The sequence below is a fragment of the Electrophorus electricus genome, chromosome 25 (assembly GCF_013358815.1).
Source record: "Electrophorus electricus isolate fEleEle1 chromosome 25, fEleEle1.pri, whole genome shotgun sequence".
In the NCBI taxonomy this organism is placed as follows: domain Eukaryota; kingdom Metazoa; phylum Chordata; class Actinopteri; order Gymnotiformes; family Gymnotidae; genus Electrophorus; species Electrophorus electricus.
Genome location: NC_049559.1, coordinates 9,013,500 through 9,022,541, shown reverse-complemented (window position 1 = coordinate 9,022,541; position 9,042 = coordinate 9,013,500). Strand labels below are relative to the sequence as shown.

General features: G+C 44.7%; 1 protein-coding gene across 3 annotated transcripts in view; it reads left to right on the top strand.

Moving 5' to 3' along the window:
* The first annotated feature begins 298 nt into the window (after positions 1–298).
* Positions 299–9,042, top strand: part of klf12b (Kruppel-like factor 12b) — a 28,677-nt gene continuing 19,933 nt past the window's right edge. Inside the window, exon 1 of one of the 3 annotated variants that reach the window (XM_027005212.2) lies at positions 299–409. The gene's annotated coding sequence lies outside the window, so the exon portion shown is untranslated. Of the gene's footprint in view, positions 410–586; positions 682–2,410; positions 2,432–9,042 lie in introns of those variants that run through there. The other 2 variants (XM_027005211.2, XM_027005213.2) reach the window with 2 other exon arrangements.

Sequence of the window (9,042 nt, the reverse complement as noted above, 5' to 3'; positions counted from 1 at the left end):
AGCGAGACCACAAACCAGTATAGAAATTTTAAATGATCTTCACTGCATATGCATGCGAACGCAACTCGGTCAAACTTCGCTTTTTTGTTAAATTGTTTAACATTTCACACACTTGCAGGTTAAGCCTTCTTCCACTGTCAGTCTTTCTCTCTTGCTCTCTCTTTCTCTCTGGCTGGCTCTCTCTCTCTCTCTCGCTCTCCTCCCCTTTAAGTGAGGAGGTACTCAACCATGCCCCCACGCTGTGGCTTGCAGAGACAGGCGGGAGTACAGCAGACATGTCGGAAACCTCCCGCGAGGGGCCCTGTGTAACTCGATGCATGCTGTTAAAGCTTAGAGTATATTGTCTTCTCTTGCTTACGAAGCCTCCACCCACTGGCCCACCCTACATTTAGCGGATCATGTGACCGTGGTAAGTCATTTGCAAGTACAACAGTTCTCTGTGAGCCCCCATTCATTTCCTGAGAACTACCCAGAGCAGCTGAGAGGAGCAGAGAGGGGAGGGAGTCTCAGAGAGAGAGAGAGAGAGAGAGAGAGAGAGAGAGAGAGAGAGAGCGAGAGAGAGCGAGAGCGAGAGAGAGAGAGAGAGAGAGAGAGAGAGAGAGAGAGAGAGCGAGAGAGAGAGAGAGAGAGAGCGGACTGTATAAGGAAAACAGTTTCTGCCGCTCTGCAGCTCCTGATCAGGTCTGTATTTATTTTTCCCTCCTCTGTTTCTTATGTTTTCCTGTGCTGTTCTTTTATTTCCCGCGGGCTGTGTTGTTGGTTTCTCTGTGTCTTTGCTCTGTGCATCTTCTTGTACAGTCACAGTAGTGTCATGTCAAATGACAAGTCAGATTACCGCTTATTCTCTAAGGATAATGGTCTTCTACACTACTACATGACCAACACTGTCCCGATGGAACTAGAGATATATTATAAAGAGTGTTCTCTAATTTCTAGTGTAGTTGTCTAGTGTTTCTGCATATTTTGCTGATGGAATATTTTGCAGCATCTCAGCAGTTCTGCCAGAGTTTTATTTGTTCTTGCATTACTCACATTGTCAGTAAATGTTTGGGCTTTTCTGGTGTCTCACTGATGTAGTGTTTAAGAGAACTTGCTGCTCCTGACTGTTGAGACAGACAGAGTTTTTTCTGGGTTAAATATTGACACACTGTCAGTGTGTGTGTGTGTATATGTGTGTGTGCGCGTGTGCGTGTGTGTGCGTGAGTGCGTGTGCGTGCGTGTGTGCGCGCATGAGGAAGGAGGACGATACTTGTGAGTTGCCACTTCTCCCTTCACACTCTCTCCAAAAAGTTTGATCGTTGTCACGGCCGTGCGTTCGCACGCGTGTGCGCGCGCGTGTCAGGGTGGCGAGAGGGCACAAATACCGCTATGACAGGCTCGCTCACCAGCTTGTTAGCTCAGTAACCGTGGTGACCAATGAGTTAAAGGCTGAAAGGCTTGGGTGGTGGACGGAAGGGCACCAGGGGGTGGGAGGTGTGTGTGGGGTGGAGGCTGACGCGGTGGGTGTTGCAAGGGTGGCGTATTGGATGTCATCTGCTCCTCTGGCACTGGTAGGCAAGCAGTCATTGGTATTGATGGGTGGCTGTCAGTAGCCTGGTGCTGCGCTGAAGCAGTGTGGCTGTGGGCTGGCCCCTGGCTGTTCTTTTCAATTACAGCAGACCTGGAGCTGACAGCAAAGGTATTTGTACGCAGGAAGCGGAGTGGCGGTGTGGTATAGAATAACAGGGCGTGTGTGTGTGTGTGTGTGTGTGTGTGTGTGTGTTGGTGTGTGGGTGTTTGTGCATCCTGACCTGTGAGACTTTACCCTGTGTTAACGCTTGCCTGAAGCAGAGGGAAGCAGGATTGCAGCTGCCCCCCTGCTGATCGGGGCTATTCAGCCAAGGATTAGCTCCTATTTAACTTTCCCTCTCTCTATATTTAAGAACACCCTTCTCCAGCACACTGGACTGTGTATTGTTCCGCCAAACATGAACTGTATAAGCTGCAGTGCCAAGAAATATGTCTTATATGTCTTAAAGATAAAAAATGTTGAAATGGTAATTGTATACTGTAGTGGTTAATATAAAAAATGAATTCATTTACGTTTTACACTAAAATATGATCTATTTTGGTAGCATTTACCTTTAAAAGACCAGAGACAAATATTTTTAATGAATCACCTCTGATTCGTACCAGTCAACCTTCTGTTTAATTCGATTTCATTTGTTCCTGATTGATTTGATGAAGAACAAAGCTCCTGCATTTAATTTGGTTGCCTCTGTGGCCTTTATCAGGAGGTTTCTGTCCTTCAGTCGCAGATAGCAATCAGCCAGGTATGGGGCTCTGTGAGCACCCAGTCATCAAAGGAAGGTCTGCTTATCTTATCGTCGTCACTTTCCGTTAAAGGTCCGGCATGGGTTCGGATGGAGGACTACACAGGCACGTGTTCAAGGTTAGCACAGGTGCACCGGGGGGTCGGGGGTGTAGGGGCGTGTGTGTGTGTGTGTGTGTCGGGGGGGGGGGGGGGGGGGGGGTGTTTGAATTATTGATGGACGCTGTCTGGGGCAGGACAACTTGCTTCAGGCATTAGCTGGCAGAGTACCTGAAATGTGTCCCTGTGCCCACCCAGGAAGGTGGGCTCCGGGCCTGGGCTAAGTCCAGTTAGGGGGTAACCTGGGCATAAGGTGAAGGCCCATACCTACCCTGACCCATCAGGTCTGGCTATTTATGTGCTTGGCATTGACCCTTGATGACAAATACAAAAAAGACACAGCAGCATATACCTGGAGAAGGCTCACGATGCTGAAAGAGAGGTCACGGCTACTGGACGACAGCAGGGTCAACTTGCTGTTTAAACCAGTGTCCTTTAAACCAGCTGTTTAAACCAGTGTCCTTTAGACCAGCTGTTTAAACCAGTGTCCTTTAGACCAGCTGTTTAAACCAGTGTCCTTTAAACCAGCTGTTTAAACCAGTGTCCTTTAAACCAGCTGTTTAAACCAGTGTCCTTTAAATCAGCTGTTTAAACCAGTGTCCTTTAAATTAGCTGTTTAAACCAGTGTCCTTTAAACCAGCTGTTTAAACCAGTGTCCTTTAAACCAGCTGTTTAAACCAGTGTCCTTTAAATCAGCTGTTTAAACCAGTGTCCTTTAAATTAGCTGTTTAAACCAGTGTCCTTTAAATTAGCTGTTTAAACCAGTGTCCTTTAAACCAGCTGTTTAAACCAGTGTCCTTTAGACCAGCTGTTTAAACCAGTGTCCTTTAGACCAGCTGTTTAAACCAGTGTCCTTTAAACCAGCTGTTTAAACCAGTGTCCTTTAAATCAGCTGTTTAAACCAGTGTCCTTTAAATTAGCTGTTTAAACCAGTGTCCTTTAAACCAGCTGTTTAAACCAGTGTCCTTTAAATCAGCTGTTTAAACCAGTGTCCTTTAAATTAGCTGTTTAAACCAGTGTCCTTTAAACCAGCTGTTTAAACCAGTGTCCTTTAAACCAGCTGTTTAAACCAGTGTCCTTTAAATCAGCTGTTTAAACCAGTGTCCTTTAAACCAGCTGTTTAAACCAGTGTCCTTTAAATCAGCTGTTTAAACCAGTGTCCTTTAGACCAGCTGTTTAAACCAGTGTCCTTTAGAAGTGTATTTTCGATTGACTTGGTTAACCGAGCGACTGGTGGGGTGTGTCAGGAGGAAACCTGTGTCATAGGAAAGCTATATTCCTATTGCATCAGGTCACAATCCATCCTGTCACACCAGAATTAATTTCATGGTAATTATCTGGTCAAAGTTACAGCATATGAGAAGCTGGTTATGTCTTACTCACTAACGTGACGCACTCAACTCACTATGACATGCTTGGCATGAAAACAGCAACTGAGAAAATGATGTCAGTTTTTTACTCTCTGGGGACAAAACTGTAATAAGAAAGCTTAGGTTACAAAATAATAATAACACAGATCAAGACTTATGCTGTCGATGTTTATTATAAAATTACTGAGTAATATATTGGACCACGCATTTATGTTATGCCTATATTAAGATGGCTAAGATGTATTGTCAGGATATTGCAGATCACACAATCTGATTCTTTGATTTGAAGTTTTTTATTAACGCATCAAAGAAGTAAGTGTTTTGTTATACTGTACTGTCCTGTATAATGAGAAAGTTGAATTGAATTGAATGAAAAATTACCAAGTAAAATGGTCAAAGGCTACTTAACTACATTGTAATTAAATATACTCAAATTAAACCGAGTGTGCTCTTAACTAATTCGTCATTGGTGAGCTTAGCAAGCAGTCCCCGAGCCACAAGCTAAAGCGACAAGAGGATGGATACGGCTCAGCGGGTTGGTGCTGATGCAGAGATCCGCCAGCGCGGCAGAGCGCAGGCAAAGGCGGTGGACCTGGGTGGAGCGGCCTTGGGCCCTCTCTCTCAGTCACTCCTCATTTCGACATTTCGCTAAGTTGACAAAATGTTCTTGTGCGTGTCCTCTGGTCTATTCAACCCTTGACCTGTGTGTCCAGTGCAAGCTTGTTTACTGAAGCACTGCGTGAGGTGCAGACGGGGAGGGAGGAGGCACTAGCTAAACTTTGACATACTCAGCTATGCTCCTCTAAGTGGGAGGGCCGTACAAATCATTTCTGAATCATTGATTTAAAACTAATAATCCGTTATAGATCGTTTAATAGCTGATGCCCGATCTCCACCCATTTAGGTCTGTGTGGTGGAAATCCAAATGGAATATGGATCAGCTGGAGTCTGATGAACATAGTCAGTAGTTTGAAATTGATGCTGATGACTTGCCCGGAGATGAAACACAGCGTGAATCTTTCTGACAGTGGAGGAATCACAGACAAGCAGGCTGCGCTGTACACAATCTGTCTGCCATTCTCTGCTTGTCGTCATGACAACGCAGCCAGCGCACCTCAGCTAGCTCTCACTTAACCTGAGAGGACTTTCAGGAAGTTAGAAATAAACTGTTGATTATTCGGTGAATTTGTGACCAACTGATGATATCAACATGTCGTATTTGCTTCCGACGGAAATCTCGGTTTGTCCAGTTGAGGCGAGGACATTGGGGGCTTCGCCAGACCCGTATTCTCAGCGTGAACTCTGTTAGCAGCTGTAGGTCAAGCATTTGTGGGAAATTAAGCGAACATGTGGAATCGATTTGGAGGTCAAGCTGGACTGTGGTATGGATGTGCACTGAGGGGGCCCTCAGCCTGGGTCCTCCTCAAACGCCATCATTTCTCACAGTTTTAAATGTCTGGCTCGGACTCTTACTGGAACACAATAGTAGGTGAAAATAGGAGAGACTGCGTTATAGTATTAAAAGCAGAAGCCAGTACCTGTAAAGCATGAGCATAAACACAGCTGCCTATTCTATTAAGTGGGATTTGAGTGTTGGAGTGGTTCAAATTTCAGTATTTAAAAATACTCTCCCAAGGACTTCCTGTTGTACTTAATATTTCAGTGGTCTAAACATTTTTGAGGAAAGCTTTTTCTGCTGTAATGTGGTCAAATGACATGCGAGAGTAGATAAATGTACAATTTAATCCTGATTTACCATAAGCATGGTTACTGCGTGGTTGCATGGTTAAAGCATGTTTGTATAAATGTCTGAGGTTATGTGTGGAAGTTGAAGTAATGTTTATGTTCATCAGAAACGGTTGTATACTGCTGCATTGCTCAATCAGTCTGTCCATTGCTCAATCGGTTTGTGTGGGTGGGTTTGCAAGACATGTGTACTGGATATGAAGACCAATGTGTGTTGGAAAAAATGCAATAAATATAAACTTGTGTTCATCTTTGTTCCTGAGGAGAGCTGGCACTGGTGCTCTGTAGAGTTAGTGTTTAATGCGTTTTCAATTTCATTTTTTTCATTTGGCTGTCTCGGTCCTGAAGATGTGGACGTATGAGCACTGCACATGCTAACGTAGTTTTGACAGTGGATACAGCAATGTGCATGTGTTTGTGGTTCGTGCATGTGCACGTGCACATCTGTGTATTTCCACTTATATAATATATATGTGTGTGTGTGTGTGCAGACTTGTGCACGTGTTCATAAGTGTGTATGCACGTGTATGTGTGTGTGTGTGTGTGTGTGCTTGTGTGTGTGTGTGCGCTTGTGTGTGTGTGTTTGCTGGGACAGGGGCCCCTGACTGTGGTCACTGGAAACCATGGGGAGGCTACAGCAGGTTGTCTAAGAATCTCCCCATTAAGACTGCAGGATGCAACTGTCCCCCAGAGGGATATAACAGTGATGATAATGCACTCCTCTACTTGAGCACCCGTCCCTGCTTCTGTACACATTCTACTGTACTCTCCACCACCCTACACACAAGCCAATACTGACCCGCAGAAAATCACTGCATTCATTTTCGCAGTGATAAATATGACTTGGCAACTATGACCCTGCGCTATAAGAGAATAGCCATGGAGGTTGCAGTGGATGGTGATTACAGTTGTCTCTTTTCCATGCACTGAAGCTTACGCCAAACAAGATAACCTCAGTTAAGGTGACATGTTGTACTATGGGTTATTATACAAAGTTGTATTATGGGTTCTATCAAAATGAGATAAACATTTTCTATCAAGATGTGAGATAAACAGAAATAATTGTGCATACCATTTAAACAATGTGTTTCAGTCAAAGCTCTTTACAACTCCACCTGATGCTTTTTAGACTATGTCCATTTAGAACTATATTTTGTGTTTGTGTTTACAAATCAGAAACAAACTCATACTAAATAGACTATGGTACATGTAAGCCCAGTTAAGACATATTTTCTTCAGATACTTAAACACATTTATAACTATTTCTGTGCCATTTCATAAGTAATTTCCCCAAAGCATCTGAGATTACACAGCTTGAGCGTGTAACATTATTTTTGTTTGCTACGTCTGTGCTCGGGGCTATGTTTTCCTTGGATGGAAGCACTACCTTTCCTGCAAAAAAAAAGTCCCCTGCAGTTTACAGCTGGTCCTGGCACACAGATGGCTCCTAAAAGGTTAGCTTTGGCCACCTTTAAATGGATTTAGTTGAAAGCCTGGGACAGCTGTGATATCCAAACAGTGCCCCTAGAGCTGGCGAAGTTTTAAGAACCGGGACTTTCTTCTCAGCTGTCAATCACAGAATGGACCATTGAGCTTGGATAACTGACAGGATGTGCGTTACTAATTGAGAAGATTGTGTTCAGTGTCATCTCAGTGTCTTTAGTCCACCCCAGTAGTGAGAAAACGACCATTTTATGCTTTGGTAAAATGGGATGCTTATGATGGTGAGTAACATCCTGAATATAACGAGTGAGGAATTTTTTACAGTCACAGCTCTGTGACATTCCTGACAGTGTGGCCTGTCATATCTGTGGGCTCATGTCGGTGACATGACTAATTACACTGGACCGGGTTCATTAAAGAGGGATTAATGACATGTGAATGAATGTGACATTAAGAACCTGCTTCGTTAATCACAGCAACCTGTCAACCCCTTTTCCAAAAAAACCCCCCCAAAAAAACAAAAACCCCATCAACCCCAGTAAGTCAGGTACCATGTTTGAATGAAGCTTGTCACTATAGTGCAAAGTAGGCCTACACCAGAAGATCCCTGGCTCTCCTTTTGGCAAGAGCAGGTGAGATGTGCAGAGCGTTAGGTGAGCACTAGCGCTTCGTTAGTGCACTGCTCTGCATTACAGATGAGTCTGCCTGGTCTCTGCGAGCACTGAGGGTTGGAGGTCAGTACATAAGGAGCTGAGGGGCGTGGTGTGGGGGTTGGAGGATGGACAGGGAGTCCACGAGAGTGCTTTGGTTTATTGAGCCGGACACGGTCGTCTGCTCAGCCTCCAACTCCTCCTGTGATGCGGGCCCCTTCGCAGTGATAACTCCAGTACTGCTCCACCTCTGAGTGCAAATGAGGTTTTTGTGTCAGGTCTATTTTGGAGCACGGACCACTGACACCCTTGCACTTCAAGAGAAGGGGATAGGGGCAGGATCGAGGGGCCAGACAACAGTATGGGTCATCCCTTTCTGCCGCTGGCGGCAGTCCACCATTTTGCTTGGGGATGCAGGACCAAGCCACACTAGGGAAGAGGTATTGTTTAAACTGTGTGAGGGACATCGTGGCTGAGAATAAGCATTGCAAGTTATTGTTTTTATGGCTAGCAAGTTTTTGTGTGTGTGTGTCGGATGTGAAGCAGAGTGATTTTGCAGCTGTACAGGAGAGTGCAGACAGGGGTCACACTGCAGTGGCACTGCCAGATTTAGCAGAGGAACTGAGGTTCAGCCAGACATGTTTATGAGAAATGGATAAACCACACAAGAAACCCCTACATGTTCTTTTGCTTTCACTGTGAACATGAACATTGGGCTAAAACAAGTTTCTTTGCACCAACAGACCTGTAACCAAAAAGAATGTTGATTGTAAGTACTAAATTGAATCTGCTACACCAAAAAGCAGATCTAAACCAAGTAGTCAGAATGATCCTTCACATTAAAACTGATGTGACTATGTCAGAGCCTTGTCCCAGCAGTGTGTTCTCATTGGTTTATGAATTTGCATCTATTCTCTCCTCATCTGCTCAGAGTATGAGGGATGCATGTGTTGAGTGGACTCTGTCCTGTCTTCCACTCCTTACACAAGCCTGGATTAGCCTTTCTGGACAGACCAATGTGAAAAACTTGCCACCGGTAACATTACATAATATGTTGAAAGCTTGACAATAAGTTTTATCTCTGTACAAAATGCTGATCATATAATATTTACCAGCTCATTAGTCTAAAGATTACTGAAGTTGTGATGATTAGTGTACAGAATTAGCATGTCGTTTCATTGCCAGGATTAAACTTGACTGTGGAGTCATCATGGGTTGGCCACTACCTTGCCCCAGAACTGGTGTGGTAACAAATGCACTTTGCTAGGACCCAGAGCTCTGGGTGAGCATGCACAAACACCGAGGCCTGGACGTATGGCTGGGCCTCCTCGGCCCTACAGGATTACTGACACAGGATCCCCCCTGCAGAAATAGCTGGAGCCCAAGGGCAATCCGCTGGACTGCAGGGACTTCTGCGACCTAC